At 35.2% G+C, this 26,080-nt stretch overlaps 1 protein-coding gene across 2 annotated transcripts in view; it reads left to right on the forward strand.

Moving 5' to 3' along the window:
* Nucleotides 1-26,080, forward strand: part of NLGN4X (neuroligin 4, X-linked) — a 140,099-nt gene that overhangs the window by 95,082 nt on the left and 18,937 nt on the right. The gene's annotated exons all lie outside the window — the stretch shown is intronic.

Consider the following 26,080-nt stretch of genomic DNA (forward strand, 5'->3'; position numbering starts at 1 on the left):
TTCCAAAATTGATAATTACAGTAGATAAAGCTAATCAATTAAAAGAGTGGCCAAAAAGTTTATGAAAATTTATTTTTAAATTGTGCTAAATGAAGGACAAAAATATTAACATGCTTGCAAGGTTCACTCTTTGAAAAAAAAAAAGTTAAAAATTCTTTTTTTTGGCACTGTCACTTTTCAGTAATGTCAGCCAAAACTCTGAATAAACATTCAAGAAACAGTAACAGCTTTGAAAAATCCTGCTCTATAAACCTCCAAAAGAATCAAAATATTTAGAAGATGACAATGTATGTATAATGGAACTTAAAACACTGAAGAAGATCTCTCTTTTCTATTTCTTTGTACAGAATAATTGGCAAGACAGAGGTAAGGACTGAAAGTGATTCAGAATCATCTGTTGAGGGAATGATTCTGAAAAGCAGTAGTTTCTTGGGAATATAAGAAGGAAGTGCTCTTTCTTTCATTCTAGTAAAAATTTATTAAAACAGCATTTCAGGCTGAACTTATCCATTGTTAGGGTTGTTAGGGAGCATCATTTTTGTTCTGATTGCTTTGGTGAGTAATTTTTATTGCCAGGAAACTGTCACTTTCAAATAGAAAATGAACCAAATCATGAAATGAGGTAAACCTGTTAAACAAACTTTGTAAGCTATGTTCGAGCAAAGTTATCTGTCTGTGCTTGGCAACCTAGTAAGCACTAATGAAAGGGGATTCTCAAGAACACATAATCTTATTATACAATAGTTATCCAACATCCTCAGCCACCCTTCTCATCTATGTATTACTTCCTGCATTGGTTGAAGGAACAATGTAACAATATGGGGACATAAATTGCATTAATATGTGTGAAAGACCAAATAGAAGTGGCATAGTAACACACATATTGGTGTTCCTTACAATGCAAGACATGCCAAATGAAAGGAATCCTGACACAATCCCCAGAGGGGACAATGTACATAATAGATAATGAGAACACTGCATCTCAATTCAGAAACGTGGAGAAGACCTGACAAAACTAACAACTTTAACAGTGGAAGATGCAATCCTATTGCTTGGCGTCTAACCTTCAAGAAAAAAATCTGTCTTCCTAGCGCTTACAGAGAATAAAAAGGATTTGTCAGAACTGGGTGACTGAGTCACCATTTCCTTCAGCATAACTAAATCCAGGACAGAGCAAGACATAAATATATGAATATATATTCCTTCTTCCACAAAGTTGACAATTTACATTATTACATAACAAGTAAGCATTATACCAGAGAAAGAGAATATTGAAAAATATTGCAAAATTCCATGTAGTTTGAATGCAACAATTTGAAAAGAGTTTATTTTTTATATGACCCCACTAGCAGTAATGTCTTATTCACATAATGGTCTTGTAGACTGTTGCAGTCATTGAAATGAATAAGACTGTTTGTATGGCAGAAGATAATATCTTCATTGTAACTGAAAGGTTCTGGAAAAATATCTGAGGTCAATAAGACAAATTAATAAAATGATGTATGCATGATATAATTTTCCTATTTTGTCATGAATATGTAGTAATTTTCAGTTTGTAATCAAGATGTTACATATTTGACTTCCATTATAACATCAGATAGTCAGCTATAAGCAATCTCATAAACAGCTTTGTGTAAAAAGTAGTTGTGTGAAAAGCCAACTAATTCATAAGATATAGGAAGAGCTCAAAAAAGGAGAAAGGAGCAAAGAATCAAAGTAAAAAACAAAATATGGACTAAAAAGAAATTGGGACATTTATTTCTTGTAACTTGTTCAACAAGCTGCATTCTACATATGGCATGCTGTAATTTCTGCTGTTGTTTTATTCATATGATCAATAAATATCTTCCAGAAAGAAAGCAATTCATTTAGCTCATCGCTATCATGATATATTAAATTATCATATTAATTCACTTTGACAGTTTAAGTACATTTTTTAATTACTGAAATAATTTCTAAAACTGAATTATCTTCTAATGGCTCAGAGCAGAAAAAATGGGTTTACTGGGGGAAAATAGCAATTTACAACCATGGAAGGGAGATACTATTTTATCTTACCTTTTCTTCTTCGAGTGCAGGGCAGTCTTTCAAACAAGTAAAAGTAGAATAAATGGATATTAGCAATACTGAAATTATCTGAAATTTCTCTGATTTTACTTTTCACAGAAATTTATGATTGTTTTGTAAATACTTAGATACACCACATAATTTCTTACAGAAAAGCTTCTGTAATAATGTCATGATATTCAATATGCTTGACTGTTGACAGCATTCTCCTCAATCCTAGCAGACTTCACATACCAGACTGTACTCAGACTTTTCCCATGTCTCCTTTCTCCACGTGAGGAGTTATGGTGTATTCTAGCACACATGCAGATCAAGAAGATTGTCCTTTACAAGAGAATGAAGCTATGTAGAACGTAATCACAATAATTTGCTTTTCCAAAATCAAAATTTAACAGTTTTGTGGATAAATCTCAGTATGTGTTTCTGTATAAAAGCAGATAATCACTTAGATTTATTGAAATATATACACAGTTACAAGTTAATTATTTTTTACCCAGATTTTTACCCAAAATACCCAGAGAAAAGTTATGTAAGTGCATGACACTTACAGACAGAACGAGTAAATTATACTTCATTTCAAGAATGATGAGATTTACAGCCTCACTGCCTCTTAAGTTGTTTAAATTAGAAGCAGCTTTGCTATGCAAAGTACTTAAAGTACTAAAGTACTCCTGAGCGTACCAAGAAGTAGGAAAAAAATGGAAAAGGTATTAGTGAACCTATCAGCTATCATATGCAAAAGGCATATCAATGAGTTTTTGAAATTTCCTGATATAGAAGACATCCTCATCTTTGTCTACAAGTACAGGGCATATTGCTCAGCCAACCATCTGCACCATCAGTCTTGGTTTGCAGGAATAACTTTTATCAACATTGTTCGCAGACAACATGATTTACATCACAGCAACTGTTTTTAAAGGGTATGAGCATGCTGATTGTGATGTGTCGTTAAGCATATTTTTAAGACTGGAATTAAGCACTTTAATAGCTAAGTATTGTATTTCTTCATATCTTCCCCCTGATTGTGCATGGCCTGCCCAATTTTTATCGATACTCGAATAATGCATCTGAACTACCTCTTTTGTTTTCATACCAATATGCCACCACTAAGCCTTCTTAAAGACCTTCTTAAAGGTTTTGAGTCACTGCCTGTACAAGACATGTCTTATACTAATGTTAGCTTGGACTAGGGAAAAAAACATATATTGTTTATAGTTTCTGCAGTCTTCATACCCCTTTATGATTTGCTTATGTACTGTTGTCATGTGCACCTGACTTTCACATGGGATCAAAAAGATCAGGAGATGGTCCTGCTCTATGTAGAAGCCCAGCGTACGTTGTATAGGGCTAGAATCCTCTCCTTGACCACTAGCTCAGAAGGATTAAAGGAGATTCTGAAAAATAGTGTAGTAATAATGTAGTATAGAGGACAGCGTGTGTCTATATGTATTTCTCAGATACAGATAGTTGCTATAGGTGTGAACTGTATTCTGTGCCCTTTCTAATAAATATTATTATAGGTGGAAATTTCCTATTGTTTCAGATTTCCATCTGAAATTTATATTCAGATTAGAAGGAAAAGGACTCTGAAAGAAAAGAGAACAAATTTGTGAGATAGCCTTTTCATATTTTAGCTGAGTCTCAGATAACTTTTTAATCTGAATTATATTACTTGAACAAAGTAATATTTCACACAATATGAAACTTCTTTTATAAGAAAAAATTCCATATGAAATAATAATAATAATAATAAATTAGGGGGGAAATATAATAGACAGCCTGGTGCTACTGGGTGAAGGGGAGACTGAGGTTTATATTGAAATAACAACGATTATATGTCTTCAGTGTGAATTTTTACATGAACTAGGTCCAGTCAGGAGTGTCAAGAGAGCCAGTGAGCTCGCACTAATGTAGATGTCTACGTCTGGTAGACCAACTCATACATTCAGTTCCATTTCTATGTTGTTTAGAACTTTGCAACTTATAATAGGAACATAGATATGTTAGATGTTATTCTTAACACTGAAGACATCTGAATTTAGGTATACTTTTTTAAAGTTTGAAATTTATTTATACTTTATTCTATTTATTTATTTATACTTTATTTTATAAAGTACTGATTGTGAAATAACTCCAAAATATTATGGCAGTGAACAAATTCACGTGATTATTATTAATATCCATAGGCAGGATATTGACTACTCTAAAGATAGGATCAACTTAAATGTTCTTGCAAAAACAGGAAAAAAAAAAAGGAAAGAAATGGAAAGAATCACTGTCTTTAATGCAGTATTGCAAATAAATTCAGAGTTGAGCCTTTTTGTGACTCTCTGAACACATCATTTTCCTGTCAAAGTGCAAAGGCAGGAAAAGGATTCAGATATAATAAAGATTCAGACAACCTTTATAAACATTGTTGACTAACAGAATCTTAGATAGTATTTGATTTCAAAATGATGTAACAGTAGCTTTCAAGAATTCTCAAAGTTAGCCTCTGTGTATAACTTTGGGATGATATTTTTATTTTCTTTTCCCCTCTGTTATTACTTTTTAGGAATCATACTGAATCTTTTGTTGATAGGTCTACTTAGAATCCAAAGTTATTTATGGGAACTGTACCAGCCACAGTGATTTGATCACATCTGTCTATTTCGCAGCTAGAAATGTTCATCAGTGGGTTTTAAGTACTTTAAATCCTAGATACAAATATAATCCAGTGGATCAATCAATTGAGCTCCTTAGAACATTTTCAATTCATTCTTTTTTCTGGCTGTAGTGAACGTTCTCTGCAGGTTTATACTTCTTGAATTCTTGTTTGTTCATGCTGATGTCAATAGGAAAACAAATTTTGTAAAAAAGACTTTTTATCTAGAATATTCTGTAGCCTTATTCCTGAAACATTCTTCTAGAGTGTATGAAATATTGTTTCAGTTCCTCTCAGACAGAACGAAGAATCAAGGAGAGAAATTTTCTTAATTTTCTGCTATCTCAACTTCCACTGCTTAGAGATGTCTAGTGAGATTTATCCAGTGGATTGTAGAGGATGGGCCAGAAGGGTGGAATCCAGTCTACCTAACAGCAGTACTGCGTTTGTTAAATTTGAAATGGATTGTCTAAGCAAGGCAAGTGAAATGACTTGCATTTTCCTGGGAATAAAGAATGATAGAAAAATCCAAACCTTATCATGTGCTCACACTCTGCTAAAGATGTTCTGCTCTATCTACATGCTTTCTTTTGTATGCTTTTTTGTTTGGCTGTTGGTAGGTGGGGACTTTTGTTTGATTTGTTCATTTTGGGGGAGTTTTTTTTTTCTTTTTTGTAAGACATTATTTTTAACTCCACTTTATGTGAATATAGAGGGCACGTTGTGTGGTTTTACAATCCACATATTATTTACACTGATTTGAAAAGAACTCTGACTCAACTATTGCTACCAGGCTCTACCCTAGTTGACCTCTACACACTAGATTTATTTTCTGCATTAGTACTGCATTCTGTTGGCACCAACATCCAGGACTTGTCTTTGGATTTTTCCTTATGATATTACAAAAAGTGCAACATTCTTTGCCAAAGTAAAATTAAACAGCTACAGGGATGTAGCTGAAGTACAATCCATTTTTCAGCTGATAATTTGGCCAAATTTTTTGACATTTGTATCTGATTTATTAAGGAATGCAAAGTTGCTTGTTTTGCTTTATGAGAATGCTGAACTAAAACCTCAATGTCCTTGCTAATTACATTAGTCTCTAATTTAACAAATAAAGTGATGGCATTCTCCCTTGAATCCACGAAGAATACCTGCTGGCAATATTCAGCAAAATACTGTTTTCTATCAGAGTGACTGCTCAGTGCAACTGTTCATCATCATGTGTAGCCAGATGCTCCATTGCCACCATAATGGGAAATGTTGCATGGTTCTTCCCTAGGAGACAGCACTAAACATCAACAAAGACTTTCTTGTTTTTATTTATTTTTTATGAACACATGAACAATTGCTGAGGATTTCTGTTTTATTCAAAAATAATAGGAATGTTCTTACACAAAGTCATATGAAATATGCCCCTTTAAATAAGTTAGTGTTTTAACTTCAAAATTCCCTTAGGCTTAAAATAGGAGTCTATTAAGTTGCAGAGAAAATGTTTTTGTTCCTCAGTTAAAATAAAAACATTAAGTGCTATGAAGAAGAAGAGTTCAGCTTGCACTTTATTTTTGCACATGTATTCCATTTTTATTGCTCAAAATTGTTGTACTTTCAAGTGTGGCCTTGGAATTTGGCTCATTCATGCTTATTATTCCACTCAGGTTTTGTACATTGCAGTTACTCACAAGAGTGTTGAACATTTTACTTTGGAAATTAATTGAGGAGAAGGAATGACATAAATAAGTTACACTAGCTCTGAGGCTACACTCAGGTAGGCTTATTACAGGCATCTTCTGGGGCAGCACTAAGGGAGAGCTGGAGAGCTGGCTGCTTTTCTGTCCATTTGTCCATTGTCTAGATGATTAAGTAATTCATGTACAAACTGAAAATTGACTCTTTCATTCAGTCTATTTTTTTTTTTTTTTAAATGAAAGATGTTCTGTGCTGTGACATGAAAGAATGGCAGTATTAGAATAACCTGTAAAACTGATGATTCACTTTAATTTTGTTTCCTTCACTTCTGGAAGATTTCATATACACAGATCTTCATTTTTCTGCCAGAGTATGAAATACCTTCCTGACTTTATCAAAATATTCTGTCTACGTAAAAAAAAATTGTGAGTATTGTGTATATATACTGTGGATAAAATCTAACAGAAATGTGAGCCAACATCATAAAATAGAAGGTATTACCTTCAGAACAGCCCTCGTATGTTATTCAGTTGCCATCCACTTCTTACTAATTACCATCCTTTTGTGGGAATAATAAGAGAGAAGGAGCAGAGTAGGAGAGAGAGACAACACATCAAAGGTCATTTAAAGCTATCCAACACTTATTGCTTCAAAGCTCTATATGAAGTATTCAACATGTCAGTGTCATCAATATCTTAATATAAAGCATGAAATACATCTTATATAAGAGATAAGAACTAATATATCATACTATATTTTTTGTTATTCTGTTATGATTCAAATATTTCTTAGGAGTTTTCATCTTCTGCGAAACAAAAAATTATTTATTCTTTTTAAGTCGTTTTTAGTTCAGGATTTTCTTAGCAATATTTTGCTTTATTTGAAAGAAAGAAAAATCTATAATCTCATTTATTTGGCTGTGAGACTTTTTTTTTTGTAGATTTCATACTGACAAAGTTTCGGTGAAAGGGGTGTTTTGCTGTGCTTCTTCTCCTGAGTTCTCATAGATTATAGCTACTGCTGGAGGAGATAATGCGTATTGGATGGAAACCACAGTTTCCATTACATTAATTTTGGAGCTTCCCTCATAAAATAAGTACATTTCAAATTTGATTCAAATGAGTTATTAATATATTATCAATATTATAATAAATCTTTGCTATTCAGTTGTTTGCAAAACATTGCTTCCAGTACAGCTAACTCAGTGAAGCTTGCACATAACAGTATTTGAAAAAGCAACAAAGAACAAGATACTCCTTTGACAACATATTACCTAGAGAAAAGAGACAAAGAAAGATAGTCAAATGACAAAGAAACAGAAAATACAATATTTTTCTGTGTTTGTAACAGGAAGAGCTGTTTAATTTATGAACTATTTAATCATTTTTTTAACCTCCTCTGTTAAAAATATATTTTTCTCTTTTTTTTTTGTAGAGTTAACACAAATAATTCATTATAAAATGGAATTTTTTTGACAAATAGTGAAGTCCACAGTAAAAGAGACTGAGGTACTTTTTATTTATCTCATTGGCATACATTTATTTAGACAAATACTCATAAGTTCTGTATTCTACAAAATTAAAGCTGAAGTAAAGCTGGAAAGCAAATATGCAACTTATTTTACACAATTAAAATATTTAAAAGTTGGATCTGAAAAACTTATTTGCTGACCAAAATCTTTCCCCTAGCAGGTCTGTTTTGTTTTCTTACTGATTTATAACTCCTTTTGTACCTGTATATAGATTAGGTTCCAGCAAAGAATAAAAGGCAGATAAATTACATCAAACATGTCATATATCACTGTCTAATCACTACTTCTTATACCAAAATGGTCTCATGCTGTAAACTGCAGTCGTTTGCAACCTACCTTCAAACAGCATACTGAATTTTGTCCTTTATTTTGTTGAAATCCTTTAATACATCCTTTCCTATCAGAACACTGCATTCAGGGAACTGGATTAATGTCTTGCTGTTATAATCTGTGCTGGAAAATGCACAATAATGTTTCGTTTTATGGAAATAATAAAAATGGAAATGATGCTTTTCCTTGTAATCTGCAGTGAATATTTTATTACAGCTGAGCATTTTCCTTCAGGAATTGGTTATCCAGTCTCTGTAGAATGCATTGATAATATTTAACCATCAGAAGGACTGATTTGCCAAAACAGATTTTGGTTGAGCAAGAACAAAATAACTTCTGAGTTTAAAGACCACTAACTAATCGTAGAAATGGAATAGACATCAGGAAGTCTCATTAATGTTAGGAGTACATATTGTTTTTCCGTAGTGTAGGTTTGGATTTGAACTAGAAATGTGGTTGATAATTATCTATATGAATAATATAAATATTTGTCTAGCTTAGAGTAGACTTGGGGCAATCTCATAAAAAAAATGCCTTTTTCTTGTAGTAAAATTTATTTTCAGGTTTAAAAGGCATCAGTGATCATACTGACAAGTTTATATTCCAATCTTCAGAAATGGGACAGCTTATGTTGGTTTGATGAGTTTATCAAAAGCAAATAAATAGTCTCACTTCCATCTTCAGGTAAATGTGTCTGCAGCGGAAGCTGTTTTAGATGAGATACTGAAGAATACTTTACAACTAGAATCCTGTTTATCATCTCTCTGTTTGTATATTTGGCTTCTTGCTTTTTAGCTATTCAGATGGCACAAATCCTTAAGACTTTATTGCTTCTATTTGTGTTTATTCTTTTCTTCTCCTTCCAGATTTCATATAGGACATTATGGAATTCCGAGGTATATGGTCAAGATATGAAACATACAACTTCTTATAGCACAGAATATAGTGCATGCCACCTTACTGCTGAGTTTTCTTGAGTAATATGGCATGAGTATGAAAGGGTACATCGTTCAAAATATAGCTTGATATTCAAGTTAAAAATACCACTCCTTTATCCGTACAGGCCTGTGTAGGATTAAAAAAGACCTCTGATAATTGTATGTGAAACTTGGCTTGTAAATTCTTTTTCAAGTGTATATGTAGCTACTGTGTGTATGTGTAGCTACTTATTTGCATAAAATAAGTGACTGTATTTTACATAACCATCCACTAGAGAGATATACGTAGCAATATTATGTTATTTACCACAGTACAGAAGATCTAAAACAAAACCTCATAACTCAGCCTACATTAAAAATGGCCAGAGTTGCCTTTAGGCAGTTTCCATTGACTAAAAGAACCTAAATGATAAGCTTCAGCAAGATCTTTAACCTTAGTAAGGTTGGATGAAGAGTAATCCTAATCTTAACGCTTCCTGAAGCTTCTGAATTTTCATAATCTTTAATAACACCTCAAGACCTTCAGTTGAGCTTGGGTTACTATATAATTTTTGGCACTATGGTTATTTTGAGGCCCACAATAAAATTCAGCTCCGTGTCCTGTATAGTTATTGTTCTCTGTTCAGTTTGCATATGAAGAGAAGTCTCTAAAGCAGAGAATAAAGGAAAAACTCAGAAATGAAGATGACAATCTAAAGCCTTCTTCGCATGCGTACTCATAGATATAAGTACTGATGGAGGAGGCATTGTGTCTTGGGTGGAAACTACAGTACAGTACACTTCACTCATACGTTAGATGCAGGAAGATTTTTTTTATATGAAGTTGATATAACATACAGTAACTTTAACAACATTCAAAATGACTGTATGCCCTTGACCATGAGTGTCCAACCTTTTGGCTTGCCTGGGCCACATTAAGTAAAGAATTGTCCTAGGCTGTGTATACATGGTTGCTCCGAAAGTAATGCCTCCTATTTATTTCCATAGAAACTACAACCAATACAAAGAGCACAATAAAACACTGTTTGATAGAGCAAATTCTCTGCTACAAAATACTCCTTTTCAACAGTCACCACCATTAGCTATGCATTTTCATCAGCAATGAACAATAGTCTGCATGCCATGTTCATAAAAATCTGCATTAGTGCAGATGACCCATTGTTGCCACTGCTGAAACAGCACCTACTGCCTCACTGTGCTCACATCCACTGTTTGGTCTCCATAAACATTCAGCAAACATCAACAAATGGCAGTGGGTGCCATTTTTTTCCACATGGACGAATTCAATTCCATACCTTTGCTTCATCAACACTTCCATGTCAGTCATCATTTCATCAGACTGCCCCTCTGCTGCCATCTGTCACATGGCTACAAAATGTGACAGAGTACTGGTGGGAAGGTGCAACCTCTACTGCCGTATCACCAACATCTGCTTCTGATGTTGTGGGCCAAGATAGTTAAATAGGAGGCATTACTTTTAGAGCAACACTCATAAAATGCACAATATCACTGATATACAAGTAACAAAAATTATTTTATTTTTTAATATTTTTCTTACAATACTTTAAAAAAGAGGAAAAAAGCATAAAACAAATGGGATATGTAACCTTGTTTTTGTGAAACAAGTGCATCACCCTGGTTCAATGGCAGTGGTTGCAGCTCTCAGTGAGCTCTCAAGGTGTTCTTCAGAGATCTTTGATGACGTTTTATTCTTCCTGAGACATATCGTTGTCCTTGACAATTGTTCACAAATGTGCATACTGCCAAAAAGCAATTACCTGAATGAAGTGTGATTATAAAGTGAAGGATATGTTTCTCTGGTAAGACAAAATCACCTGTCTCTGGTGATGCCTTGACTGTTATTATTCCTAAGCAAGGGCAAAGTCTTTTGCACCTCATTGCATGAGCAAAGGCTTGGGCATAACGACCAAGCTTACAGAGGAAGCCGGGGGGGGGGGGGCAGGAGGGGAAGCGCAGTGTCATGCATGGTTCCTAACTTTGGCTTTCACTTTGATAAACAAGCTACCATTTGGAGAAGTCATTTGTCCTGTACATCCTACAGATGAGCTTGCAAGTGGAGATGACAATTTCACATCATTTAGCTTTAGACTAATCAGGGAAATAAGTAACAGAAAAACTCCTCTCTAGTTGCAAAGTGCATTACAGTCTGTTTTTGTTTAGATAAAGCCTAATGCTCTGAGTTATGCTAAATGTTATATAAATGTATATAGCTACAGGGATTTTCATTTGGGAAGTGGTTCCCACAGCATATACCACAAGATTTTGCAAACACTTATGCATGTGACTGACTCCGTTGATTTAAGAAGGCTTAGTCATGTGTGCAAAGTGTCATGGTGACAAATATTTGTAAGAGTAGGATTTAAGGAAGTTTTCTGCCTAAAAATAACACAGTATAATGTCTGTGCTAATCTAGAAAGGTTAGGGTAATTCCTGACCTGAACATTTTATTTTGCTTAACACAGCAGCCAAGTGAAACTGTTGTTTGTATTAGCGTCTGTTTTGATTTCTTTACTGACAACGTCCTTGTTACAAACATTGTGAGGCATTTAAAAAATAGACATATGCATGTAATTTCCACTATGAACTGCTCAGTTTAAAACATACAGTAGGTTAGTCTGTGATATTGTTTTAAAATTAAATAACCAAATGATGTGGGCCTGGCTAAGAGAGGAGTCCGGACCCTGAACCTCAGGAGAGTGAACTTCCAGTTATTTAACAAATTATTGGATGGAATCCCCTGGGAAGGTGTCCTTAGTGATATAGGAACAGAGCAGAGCTGACAGCTCTATAAGGAGACCTTTCTGAGAGCACTAGAGATCTCCATCCTCCAGCATAAGAAATCAAGTGAAGGTGGCAGGAAACTGGTATGGCTGAGCAAGGACCTGCTGGGAAAAGAGAGACATGCAGGCAGTGGAAGCAAAGACGGGATGGCCTGAGAAGAGTATAGGAATGCTGTCCGTGCACGCAGAGATGGGATCACAAAAGCAAAGGCATAGATGGAATTGAACCTGGTGAGGGATGTGAAAAATGACAATAAGGGATTCTTGAAGTACACTGGTCAGAAGAGACAGGCAAATCTATACACTGGATGGCATGTGTCTTCAGAGCTCTTTCTTGGGGGGCTACTAATGTCAGGAAAAGTCTTGGCTCCAAATAGGGAAAAAAGGAATAACTGTCAATGAGCTCAATGACCTACTTATAAAAATATTTGGTGACCTGCCATGAAATAGTTAGAGAATGAAGAAAGCACCATAAAAATTATGCATCCTGTTGGGAGCTTTGATATTTTGTAAGGATATTGGTACAAAGACTTCTTGTCACAAATAAACAAATAGTTCCTGTGAGTCATCACTTTGATCTCAAAGTAACATGTAAACAAATTTTCTCTTTACATAATGCCATAAATACAGCAAAAAAAAGGACAACAAAAAAACTCACCAACTCTCATTAAAAAAACGTTCAGAATATACCCAGGGCTTTAAATGTTCCACTAATTGCTAAACAAATGCCAATTGCCATTAGCAGCTTCACCACTATTTATGTATTATGTATGCATTAACCACGCAAAAGAAAAGTCCTCTCTATTCCAGAGATATGTGAATCTAGATACTCAGCGATTTTACTTAATATATATACACATATATCTAGAGTAAGCGGTACTTCTGGACTGATTGCTTTATATGTTTGTGGAGATGTTGGTATGTTTATTTGCCAAATGGATCCTTGAGTTACTTGTACTTGCTTAGGTGGTCAATTCAGAAACTATCTTTACAAACCTTTTAGATGCATGATTCTACCATTATGGACTATTTTACAAAAAAAAAAAAAAGAAAGTGTTAGCTGCTCTGAAGGCAGCTTTTAGATTTCTCCTGAGACAAAGCAGTCATTATACAAGATGGCACTGGAAGCCCTCCTCTTTGGAATCAGTCTGACTTGCACGTAGGAGTAGGCAGTATATAGAAACTGCATCGTACTCATAGTATTCACCTAAGTTTTGGGAAATTCAATTTCCCAAAATAGAATAGAATAGAATAGAATAGAATAGAATAGAATAGAATAGAATAGAATAGAATAGAATAGAATGGAATAGAATGGAATAGAATGGAATAGAATGGAATAGAATAGAATAGAATTAGAATAGAATAGAATAGAATAGAATAGAATAGAATAGAATAGAATAGAATAGAATAGAATAGAATAGAATAGAATAGAATAGAATAGAATAGCATAGCATAATTCAGTTAGAAGGGTCCTTCAGAGGTCATCTAGTCCAACAGTCTGACCACTTCAAGGCTAGCCAAATGTTAGGGCATGCTATTAAAGGCATTATGCAAATGCCTCTTGAATACTGACAGGATAGGGCAGCAATCACTTCTCTAGGAAACCTTTTCCAGTGTTTGACCACCCTCACAGTAATGAATTTTTTTCTTAATACCCAGTCTGAATCTCCGCTGGTTCACCTTTGTGTCCCATGCATACTATCATTGGTTACCAGGAAGAAGAGAGGCACAGCTCCTCCATTTTCCCTCTTCATGAAGTTGCAGAGAGCAATGAGGTCATCCCTCAGTCTTCTCTTCTCCAGGCTGAACAACCCAAGTGTCCTCAGCCTCTCTACACAAGACATGCTTTCTAGCCATTTTACTAGCTTTTCTGCATTCCTCTGGACTCTTTCAAGTTTTTAAACATCCTTTTTATCTTCTGGAGCCCGGAACTGCACACAATATTCCAAGTGAGGCACCAATACTAAATATAGTGGGACAATTATCTCTTTTGACCAACTGTCTGTGAGGTGTTTAATGCAACTCAAAATGTGGTTTGCCCCTTGCCTGCCAGAGAACACTGCTGGCTCATGCTGAGCTGCTGTCAGCAGCAGCCCCAGTTCCCTTTCTGCCGAGCTTCTTTCCAACCACTCATCTCCCAGTCTGAGTCTGTGTTAGGCATTACTCTATCCTAGGTGCACATCTGGCATTTTCCTTTGTTGAGCTTCATGCACAATGCTCCAGTCTGTCTACATCCCATTGCAAGGCTTCTTCTCTTCTCTCCAGGGAGTCAACAGCACCTCCCAGTTTAGCATCATCAGCAAACATGCTGAAAATGCATTCCAGTCCTGCATCCAGATCATTGATAAAAGTGTTCAACAGAACTGTCCCTAGAATTGAACACCTCTAGTGAAAATCCTCCAGCCATATGTAGACCCTTCACTACAACCTGCAAAGATCTGCTATTGAGCCATTTCATCACCCAATGTAGTGTGAACCTATTTTTACCTGTTTGTTGTTACTTAGAGAACAATAAATATATATATATATATAGTAGTTAAATTTATATAAATACTTAAAACCTCAGGTGATCTGCTGGAGGTCAACATGTACTAAAAATGTGCACAGAGCAAAAAAAGTACAATTCAAATTTAAAACCAGAAAGAGAATTACAGTTTCTGCATAATAGCAGTAAGAAACTATGCAGTTTTGCTAACACATATTTGAAATAATATATTCTTCTATTATATCTCATATTATGATGAATATTTTTAATGAGATAGTCACAAATAAACAGTATTTCTTTACATTTTTACAATGAAGTAACTTGGAAAATAGATTATAAAATAATCTTGTGGGTTTTTCAGGAATTATATTTTGCCTCATATTTACATCCAAATAAAACTAGAGCAATAAGTAAGGGTAGAGATGTTGGATTCCATTGCTCATCTATCTTCTTTTTTTCAGCAATCTAGTGAATGAGCACAATAACTTAGAAAATTAGCTACTGCCATACTTTAAATTTAAAAGAAAGACCATAAAATCCTTCTAAGTTGTAGGTATCTTCAGTAAGAATGTTGTTATTGACACACCATATACAGCGATAATGAAAAGTTGGGAAAAAGGGTATAGAAATTAGTAGAATAAAGAATTAGCAATTTTCATCTGTGATTACTTTATTTAGTTGTGTATTGGCCATATAAAGTAAGCCACTGTTCAGTATCTAGGCAATAAAAGATAATTCAATTTTAATAGTAAAGTATGAAAGTAAATAATCATTTTAGTAGGCATGTATTGCAAAATAAAAATAAAAAATGATTTGTCTACCTTCTCTTAAGGTTAAAAGGAAGCAAGAAACCTATTTTTTGAATAAAAGGTTAAAAAAAAGAACTAACAACAAAGTAAAGCATAAATATGAAAATGTCATTTCTATTTGTCTCTAGTGATGTATAAGAAAGAAACTTTGGTACAAAGTTGCCACACCTTTGGCACTTTTCGTTGGGAAAAATAAATAGCTACTAATGCTGCATGTAGGCAGATCAGAAACAACTATTTATAATGATCCAAGTTAGGAGAACAAAATCACTTTTTTTTTTAAGGTTATTTTATACTTATCATTTTATTTACACAGTACTTTACATAATAGACTGGAGGGAAAAAATACAAGGACTGCTATGAAAGTAATGCCTCCTATTTAATTGTGTTGTCCCACAATGTCACAGGAAGATACTGGTGGTATGGCAGTAGAGGCTGAACATTCCCACCAATATTTCATTACATTTTATTGCTACGCAACAGATGGCAGCAGAGGGGCAGTATGACAAAATGATGTCTGACATGGAAATGCAGATAAAGCAGAGATCTTTCATTTCATTCCTCCATGTAGAAAAAATAGTGCCCTCTTAAATTCATCAACACTTGCTGAACATTTTTAGAGACCAAACAGTGCATGGGAGCATAGTGAGGTGGGGGGTGGTGCATGTCAGTATGAAAGACAAGCCACATTCCAGATGCCCATGCATAGCTGTCACACAGCAAAACAAAGATGGTCTAAGACAGCTCATCTGTGTAAATTGGTGGATTACAACTAGGGAACTCTGTAGAGCTGAATATCAGCTTCAATGTGTTGGAAATTAAACTGACAATGTTGGAATATCACAAAGTTTGCACCAAGTGTGTCCCATGAATCCTCACATAGGAACAGAAAGAGCATTGTATGCAAGTTTGTCAGGACCTATTGAACACGTATGAGGCTGAAGTTAACAGTTTCTTGGATTGTACCATTACTGGTGACTTGAGTGATATTACTGCTAGGAGCCAGAGTCAAAACAGCAGTCCGTGGAGTGGTGGCATGTGAATTCTCCATCGAAGTAAAAGTTGAAGATGCAGCTCAGTAGGTAAAGTGATGTAAATTGTCCTTTGGAGTAGGAAAGGAGTGATCCCTCTGGATTTCCTGGAACCTGGACAAACTGTCAACTCTGTACACTACTTCACAAGGCTGACTAAGCTGAAGGCTTGAACTTCCAGAGTCAGACCAGAGAAGAAAACAGCCTTTCTTTTGCAACACAGCAATGCCAGGCCCCATACTAATTTTGAATACCTTGGAGCACATTGACAATCATGGCTGGACTGTCCTACCACACCCACCATATAGTCTGGATTTGGCACCTTTTGATTTCCTTGTGTTTGGACTGATAATGATCTTCTTGAAACTAGTGAAATCCTGGAATCAAGAATGAATAAGCTTTCTGTAGAAAGTTTTACACAAAAATGAGCACAAAGAGCTTAGACAAAACAGAAGAATGTGAACACATAGTTTTTTGTACTGGTTTCTATAGATACAATTATTTCTGCTATATTCTTTTGTCAAAAACAAATAGAAAATTATCATTTTTCTAACAAAAATTGAACAGTTTCTAATCTTTTTTTCCCCCCTCCAAAATAATATGTTTCATAACCTCAAGAATACAGAAATAAAAAGGCCTATGTACTCAGTACTTAAAATTTCCTAACATATGATGTGTATGTGTAAATCTAGAAGCAATTTTGGCTCTTTGATATATTGTATACATTCTTTCAGGATCATCTGTCTCAGTCTTTTGCTGTCAAAGAATCTGAAATCATCACAACAGTGCAAGTGCCTAACTCCAGCAGTCAGTGGCAGTCTTTCAGGCCATCCCTCTGAGCTGTGCTGATTCCTAAGAGGAATCTATAATTTCCATCTTCCTGCTAGTTTCTGTAGAGAACAGTAAGTGTTCAACACTTTCCCTGCTCTTACACCATCACTTGGTTGTATTTGGAAGATGAGTCCAATGTTACCTACTTCTGTGCATGCTCTCCATGCCAGGTGTACCCTTAGACATTAGTTCCATTAAACCCCTTCTTGTGTCATTGTGAAGACAGACTTTTCCAGTAGCAATTGAGAGCAGGAGAGCAACTTCAGTGCTTTAATTTGTCCTGCAGAATTTCTTTTTCTTCCCTTTCTTTTTCTCTACCCAATAATATAGAATAATTTATGAAGAGTAATCTTCTTTTGCAAAAGTTTGCTTATGTGAGATCCTCCTGCTACTCACGTCTCTCTCTGAGAAGAAAAATTCTCAATACCATTGTGAATCTTCCTAGCAACTTGTCAGGGATTTGCATTATTTGGCTTCTGGAATGTGTTGTTTTATATACAACGGCAGTGTCTGTTGCCCCTTTGCAAGTAGTGGATGTCACTGAATAATTTCCAGTGATCTCACAGAAATCAGCAAAATTGAATGCGTACTGAGGGAAAAAGAAGGAACTTGAGTAATATTTGGAGCTATCTGGAAATGCGAAAATGCATGCTGGAGCCAGTTTTGGTTTAACTTCTTTATTCCAGCAGTTCTATCTTTCTCACATAGTATCATCAAAATCATTAGGTAGATACATAAATATAAACAATGTAATAACTAAAACCACCACACTGAATAAGTTGGTTTATTCCAAGTTTCAGTGAAAAGATGTTTAAAACTAAAAGATCATAATTGCTTGTTGCTAGCCCTTATAATGATTTACTGCTATAAAATATATATTACAAATTCAATTTTCAAAAACTCTTTTTAATCTTAGAGAATTAAGTACAGCTAGTGCAAGGGAGCTATACAAGCCAAATTCCGTACATAATATTGAACTAAATTCCTTTAACAACAAGAAAAAAGTACAAGTACGAATATGCTAGTGGTGAAAATCCCACATCACTTGGAAGATTAAATTAAACAAATCTTATTGGCATTTCCTTTTCTAAATTATGAATGTAATCACTGAAAATCTAATTCCTCCCTAAGGCACAGAGAAATTCTATTAGGAAGACATTATATAAAACTTAAGAGAAGGAAGTTTCTGAGATACATATGAACATTATGACAAATGTAGCATGAACTCAGCTACCAATAGGTGACTTTTATATTAAAATGTCCTAAATTTATATGTTCTTTCATCTGATTTTTAATGTTGAACTCTGTCTCACCTATTACTACAACTTTAATAAACACAAAACCGTAAAAGCATCAAAGACACAAATAATTTAATATAAAGATAGAAGTACTTGCAGTGCAACAACGTGTAAGACAATTTCCCTTCAAGAGCAAGTGTCATAGAGCAGTTGACTTAACATGTTATTTCCTCTCTATTTTCTTTTTATGGTTATTGATAGGTATGCATTTTATGATTATATATTTATGATTTATGCTTCTATACAGTATGATTGAGAGTAAGCCTAACTGAATGTCATGTAAAATCTTCAAAATTATAATTAATTCAAAGAGCTGCAAACCTCAATGAAGAGTATGCATTTATTCTCAGTCATGATACATTACTCAAGGCTTGTAAAAAGATAACAAAAATATTTGACCTGTTATGATAATGTGATAGGGCAAGGCTGATCATGGCTTTCCAAATTTAACAGAGCTTTACTGAAAACTTACGGAAGCAACTTCCTATTTCCACTGATTTGTTCATAACATGTTGTTATCATGAAATCATAGAACAGCTTGGGTTGAAAGGGATCTGAAAGATCATCCAGTTCCAACCCCCTACTATTACAGGGCTGCCAACTACTACATCACGCACTAGATCAGGTTGCCCAGAGTCCTATTCAACCTGTCCTTGAATATCTCCATGGATAGGGCACCTGCAGCTTCTGTGGGAAACCTGTACCAGTGCCTCATCACCCTCCGAGTAAAGAATTTCCCTCAACATCTGATCTAAATATCCCCTCTTTTAATTTAATGTCATTCCCTCCGTCCTGTCTCTATCAGATTATTTTAAAAGTCATTCTCCCTCCTGATTATAAGCTACTTTAAGTACTGGAAGGCTGCAGTGAGACCTCCCTGGAGCCTTCTCTTCTCCAGGCTAAACAAGCCCAGCTCCTTCAGCCTGTCTTCATAGAAGAAGTGCTCCAGCCCTCTGATCATCTTTGTGGCCCTCCTCTGGACTTGCCCAAATAGCTCAGCATCCTTCTTATGTTGGGGGCCCCGGGCATGGATGCAGTACTCCAGATGGAACCTCACAAGGAGAGAGTAGAGGGGGACAGTCACCTCCCTCTCCCTGCTGGCCACCCCTCTTCTGATGCAGCCCAAGATACCGTTGCCCTTCTGGGCTGCAAGTGCACACTGCTGGCTCATGTCCAGCTTTTCATCCATCAGGACCCCTAAGACCTTCTCCGCAGGACTGCTCTCGTGAGTTCTCCTAGTCTGTAAATATATCTGGGATTGCTCCAATCAAAGTACAACACCTTGCACTTGCACTTGTTCAACCTCATTAGGTTTTCCTGGGCCCATTTCTCAAGCCTTTCCAGGTCTTTCTGGATAGCATCCCTTCCTTCTACCGTGTCAACTGCACCATTCAGTTTGGTGTCGTCCACAAACTTGCTGACTTCCCATCATCCATCTATTTAATAAAGATGCTAAAGAGCACTAGTCCCAAGACAGACCCCTGGGGGACACCACCTCATTACCTACCTACCCTCTTGCTGTGACCATCCAACCAATTCTTTATCCTCAGAATAGTCCAGTCTTTCAATCTGTGTCTCTCCAATTTAGAGATAAGAATGTGGTGTGGGACCATGTCAAAGGCCTTGCAGAAGTCCAGGTAGATGATATCATTTGCCCTTCCTTTGTCCACCGATGCAAACACTCCATCATAAAAGGCCACCACATTGGTCAGTCACAATCTGCCCTTGGTAAAGTCGTGCTGGCTGTCTCAGATCACACATGTGCCTTCACACAGATTCCAGGAGGATCCACTCCGTGATCTTCCCAGTCACTGAGGCAAGGCTCCCTGATATTTAGTTCCGCAGGTCTTCTTTTCTCCATTTTTAAAAAAATGAACATGATGTTTCCCATTTTCCAGTCCAGGGACTCTGCCTGACAGCCATGACAAAGAACTTTTATCAGAAGGACTTAGGCCCCCCAAGAGCAATGCTGGAAATAAGGACTTCTGTACATCACACTTCCAGTGCCCCACCATAGGGTGGGAATTCAGTGCCAGGCTCTTCACTTGCTTTTACTGAGGGAATCCTCATTAGTTTCTTTTTCTCTGCTGAATAACATGCTTAAATTCAACAAGTCGCCATGTCTGACTTGAGGTCTACCTTCCTTTTCTTTTTTTTTCAAGTTGTTGAAGTGCCTCGATTTAGGAACAAAGCAATTTATTACTTGCAATTAATATTGTTTGGCAGATAATTACATAACAGTTATAGACATTCCATTTGTTGTTTCTCTAGGAATACTCTAGTATTGTCAAATTATACTTTAAGACTCTGAGTGCACACGATTGGATTACTGTGCTTTGGGAGTAATGTGAAATTTTATACTTCCTTTTTTTTTTTCTTTTTAAGAAGAGCAATTGTAGCACATAATGATTCTGCAATCATGGTAAACGCGTACTTAGAAAAACTAATTCAGAACATTTCAGTGTGCAACAGCACTGATTTTGTTCACTTTGTTAGAACTCTGAATGCTCAGGCACCTTATTTAAATCCTTTATGTTTCTTACAAGGTATTCATGATGTGCAAAACCTGTCTGAGACAATCTATTTTAATATATTCTGTGGACTTCAGTTTCAAAGATTTAGAAAAGATAGTTTTGTCAAAAGCTTCTTTTGAAAAAAAGAAAAAAGCAGATTTGCATATAGGATTTTTTTCCTACCACCAGAAATCACAGTATATATTGAGTATATTGCTAGAACTGCTAGAAACCTGTTTATGTAACTCCTGAAAGATTACCTGATCTGATTAAAGTCTTCTAAAGGTCTATTTTGGATAGTATATGGAGACAGAAGTGTACAAACACTTTTTGTCTTTATAAAAATATCCTTTTAGCCACTTCAAAAGCTGCTTAGAAGAGCACTGAGAGAGAAGAGTTCCGACATCAACATATAGGAGTCATATGAGGGATGCTGGCGATGTTGCTCTCATCTGTGGTTTCAGGCATTGGAGTGTCTCTGGGGGGCCCTGTCCCTCAACAGAAGAATGAAGTTTAAACGTTATCATACCCTAGTTAACCTACCTACAGCTGCAAAATCAGAGTAGTAGCACAAAGTCTAACTTTGTGATACAGACATCTCAGATATACTTAAACACCAAGCAGTCTTGTGAAAATTAAGTACACCCAGATGTAGTATCCCTGAATACAACAATCTTGGTAGCTACAGCAATAGTACTCATTACCTCTGCAGTCCCTTTTAGCTTTGGTAAATGCAAAACAACTTTAACCAGTTCACCAAGCATATTAAGAAGGAACAAAAGCTTGAAGACCGGAAAATATATACGTGTACATTTTTTTCCCCTCAGGAATTTATTAAAAACTGATGCCAAAGGACATTCTGTTTTAGCATATTCCAGTATCCTCCAGGATAAAAAATAAATAAGAATTAATACATTTCTATTTATTCTTCTTATTTATTATATCAAGTTTTTGTTTAAATGGAACACCATGTCTGCTTCCATTTACTGGGTTCTTTAGTAGAGATCTTAGATGATGCAGGGTATCTTACAAATTTCATTTTTAAGGAACGCTTAAGTACCAAAAAAACTAGTGATCAAGATAAAAAGTTATGAACCATTTACTCTGGTTGGAAACCATTTGTTCTATACCTGTCTCAAAGGGGACTGTACAGTACAGTTATTAATCATTTTAACAAGATATGCACAGAACGTGTAGTATGAAAAGATTTATAATATTAGTCTCACTTTTCAACTTTTTTTTTGGCTCACAGGAATTTTATTAAAGGTTTTGTTAGTGATTAGTCACCGTCAGACTAGCAAGTGGAAAGGTTCATTTCTCCCCAGTTCCTTCCTCCATGTGTTGTCAGGGAGTTAAGCATTTTTCAGAGTATTAAGGATATTACTAATTCTAGTGAAATATTATCAACAGAGCTGATTTGTCTAATTACTCAGAAAATCCTACTACATGTTACACACAAGCTTTCAGAACAGCTTACTGCATAATTCATAGGCTATTGACACTATACTTTATAATGGTATGCAATAGAAATAAGTAAGGCAAGGACATAATCATTTTTTTTTTCAATAAAGAAGTAGAATGTAATCAGTTTCTCATAACAAGTGTTTGTTAATACGAAAATGTTACAACATTCCTGCTCATTTTTATCACTTCAGTGTTAATTTAAGATTATGTGTTGGTTATCTACTGGTCTAAAAGTCCACAATGTTCCACATCATGAAAAGTTCAACTCTTACTAATATAAAATTTCTAAAGTTTCTAAAAAGAAATCAGATGCTTTTGAAATGGAGATTTACTCCATAACTGTGGAATAATGTAATTATGGCTAGGATGGGTTAAATTATGTTGCTGTGTTTTGATTTTATGGTGTGGATGGCACACCAATGTTTTGGCTACTGCAGAACAGTGTTTACACAGTGGTAAGGCTTTCACCCTGTTCCCTGCAGTCAGTAGGGTTGGGGTGGGCAAGAGGTTTGTCGGTGACACAGACCGAAAACTTGACTGAAATTTTCATTCAATGTCATTTCCCATACCATATAACACCATGAGCAAGCAATAAAACTGGAGGCAGAAGAAGGGGTGGGTTTGGCTTCCAAAGTAGCTTTTGTTTTGAGACTGTCTAGTCATTGATCTGCCTGTGGGAAGTGTTGAACGATGTCCTTTGATTTGGTTGTGTTTTTCTCTTTTCATCATTAAATTCTTCATCCCAGCCCACAGATCATCTTGCTTTAGTTCATTGTGTTTTCTCCCTATGTTGTGCTGGTGAAGGGTAACTAAGCAAGCAGCTGTGGGGGTGCTTGGCTGCTGGTCAGGGTGTCTCATTCATTTGTTTTCCTATACTCAGAGTGCATTTGTCTCGTTAAGTGACTTCAGGTTTGATTCCACATAACTTTTTTTCTTCTGTTCTTTTTCCTTCCCTGACAATGGCATTCTTAGAGCAACTTGCTTCTTTTTATCACTTGTTTTTATAAACTGCTTATAATTCAGTGGATCTACTGTGATATTGATTATATTTTGTGTAATAGCAAGTTTGATCTGTGATCGTTTGGATAAATAGTAAATGAGAAGATTACAAATCAATGAATGCATTCTGCAGTGTTTATTGCTCTCATCTTTATTTACCATTAAAACAATATCTACATTCAGAATAGTTTTCAAAAGCTTTTTTCAGTGACATTTCTTATGGAGTTATGTGCTGCTCACTGTGAAAAAAGACAATAGAATTCAGTGTTGAGTACAGCTTCAATCTCTAACACTGTAGATAATATGAATTGGCCTAATCGCATTGCACAATAGTTTCAGAGCATTTTACACGGTACATGGCAGATTTAAAAATGATGTCATGTACAAATTTCAATTGGATTCATTAAAAATATGTTATGGTAGAAATTTCATTATAACTTAAGTGAAAGAAACTTGTTGACCTCCCTACTACATTGATAAATTTATGGTCCCTAAGAAGCTTACGCTTCTTAGAAATATATATAAAATCAGATTTTAATTCTTGCTAATATGCATCCTATTGTCTTTTCTCATTCTTTTTCCCTTAAATGTTCTTATACGTGATTCAGGACATTTTCTGATTACTTTAATGCATTTAAATCTAGATTTTCTCCTGAACTGTAAAGAGCACACTTTATATTTCAGTACTAAAGTGATATAGAAAAAAATAACAATATTCTCACATCACCCTCTCTCTCATGTAATCTTTTGTACTATATGTATGTGGTAATTGTTTTGTCTTCACGATAGAACTAATTTGAAAGAATCCGTTATGACAGAATCATAAGAAGCTGTTTTTGTGGTTAAGCCTGAATTAGAATATTGTTTTAAAGACATTGCTATTCCTTATGCATTAACACAATCTACTAACTTATATGGAAACTGGAAAATGACTTGTCTTCACTGCAATTTTCTTTTTACTCATCATATCTGGAGTTTAAATTCAAATGAGTCTTATCTGGAGCTAGGTAGGTTGACTACCCTTAGCAGACGGAAATTTATTTCTGTGACCTCTACTTTAGAGGAGCAGGCCATACCGAAGAGATACGGTTGCTGAATATTTAAAAAAAAATTGTTTACACTTAGCAAAGCATCCTGTCTTCAGACTCCGCTGGGCTTGGAGAAGAGTAACAAACATATATAATAATTTCCCCTAATAGTTCTCTAGCCTCAGACTGTTTGTATCTCAGGGACTTCCTGAACTAGTTATGCTTTCAGTTAATGAAATGAATGAAATCCCAATGGATTTCGTTTCATGTTTGAAGATTTTAACATTTTCATTCAGCAGGTGCACTTTTACGGTGGTAAATGTGATTTGTACAGAAAACAAAAAAAGCTATTAGGAAATACGAGTTTGCTGTATGTTGTCATGTGTGCTTTACTTTCAGATTACCCTCCTCTAGTATTTCGCAAATGAAACAAATGAAAATAAAGAAGACATGCTTATGCCTGCAAGCATAGTCTCTTCTATCTTATTTATATTTCTTATGTCATATTTGTGATTAGATATAATGCAAATTAATCTTCATTTTGAGAATTTTGGAGAGACAAACAAATTGGAGCAGGATACACAATTCTGGATAGCAGTTGTGAAGAGGCATAAAGACAGAAGAAATTTAAAATGAAACTATGTAACAGAGATTTAGAAAGAATTAAACAAATAAATCAAAGTGCTCTAACTTGTTTATTTTGTATAGGTTTCCTGGTGATTGATTTCTCACCGTGATATCTTGTCTGTTCAGTGCATCTTGTTGAGTTTGGCATTAGCTTTTTTGTAAGGGTAACATCATCAGCACCAAAACTGAATATTTTGGTTTTAAGAAAATACGTGAAGTGTAAAAGGGGAAAAAAATTAATTTGCTGTGAAGATTGTGTCTCATTTTAAGATGCACTCATAACATTTCTTTTATTAATTAAATTAATATTAATTTATTAGTAATGTGTCAGAATGGAGTTTAATCTTTCATTATTTATATTATTCTCCATCAGTGAGGTAAAAATCCAATAAACTGGTTAGCTTTCTGATGTGTGATTTCCTTTACCTCTTAAAAAGTTGGGGTCGTTTGCCAGTACTGAATTGCATTTGTGAATTTTGATACATTTTGAAGCAGAAAGAAAATATGGCTTTCACACAGCAGATTAGTCCTGTCTATTTCCACTGGGAGATTTTATACTAATCACTGCAGTACAAATTTATAACACAAAAATCTGTCCTAAGAGTCACTAGAGTAGTGCAAAGCACTGATCCCCGAGAAACAAAGAAAAATTGTTGCTGTTTTGTTACACAAAGACAACCTGCACAAAATCATAATAGGACAATCTTCAAATTCTAGTTTTACTAGCTTCCTTACCTTCCTCTTAGCTTTCTAATAATACATAGTCTATTACACCCTGGCATGGGCTACAGATAATGATGTATTCAACTATATACTTATGTATATTAAATAGAATACAGTAAGATGAGAATAAAATAAGCATGGAGCAGCTCATGCTTAAACTGAGACAGTAAAAGATGAAGTAATAATTACTTTATTTGAAAAATGTCACATTGTACAAGTGGTCTTGATAATTGTTACCACTGTGCTGCTCTTCATTTAGAGCGGGCAAATTA

The sequence above is a fragment of the Numida meleagris genome, chromosome 1 (assembly GCF_002078875.1).
Source record: "Numida meleagris isolate 19003 breed g44 Domestic line chromosome 1, NumMel1.0, whole genome shotgun sequence".
In the NCBI taxonomy this organism is placed as follows: Eukaryota; Metazoa; Chordata; class Aves; order Galliformes; family Numididae; genus Numida; species Numida meleagris.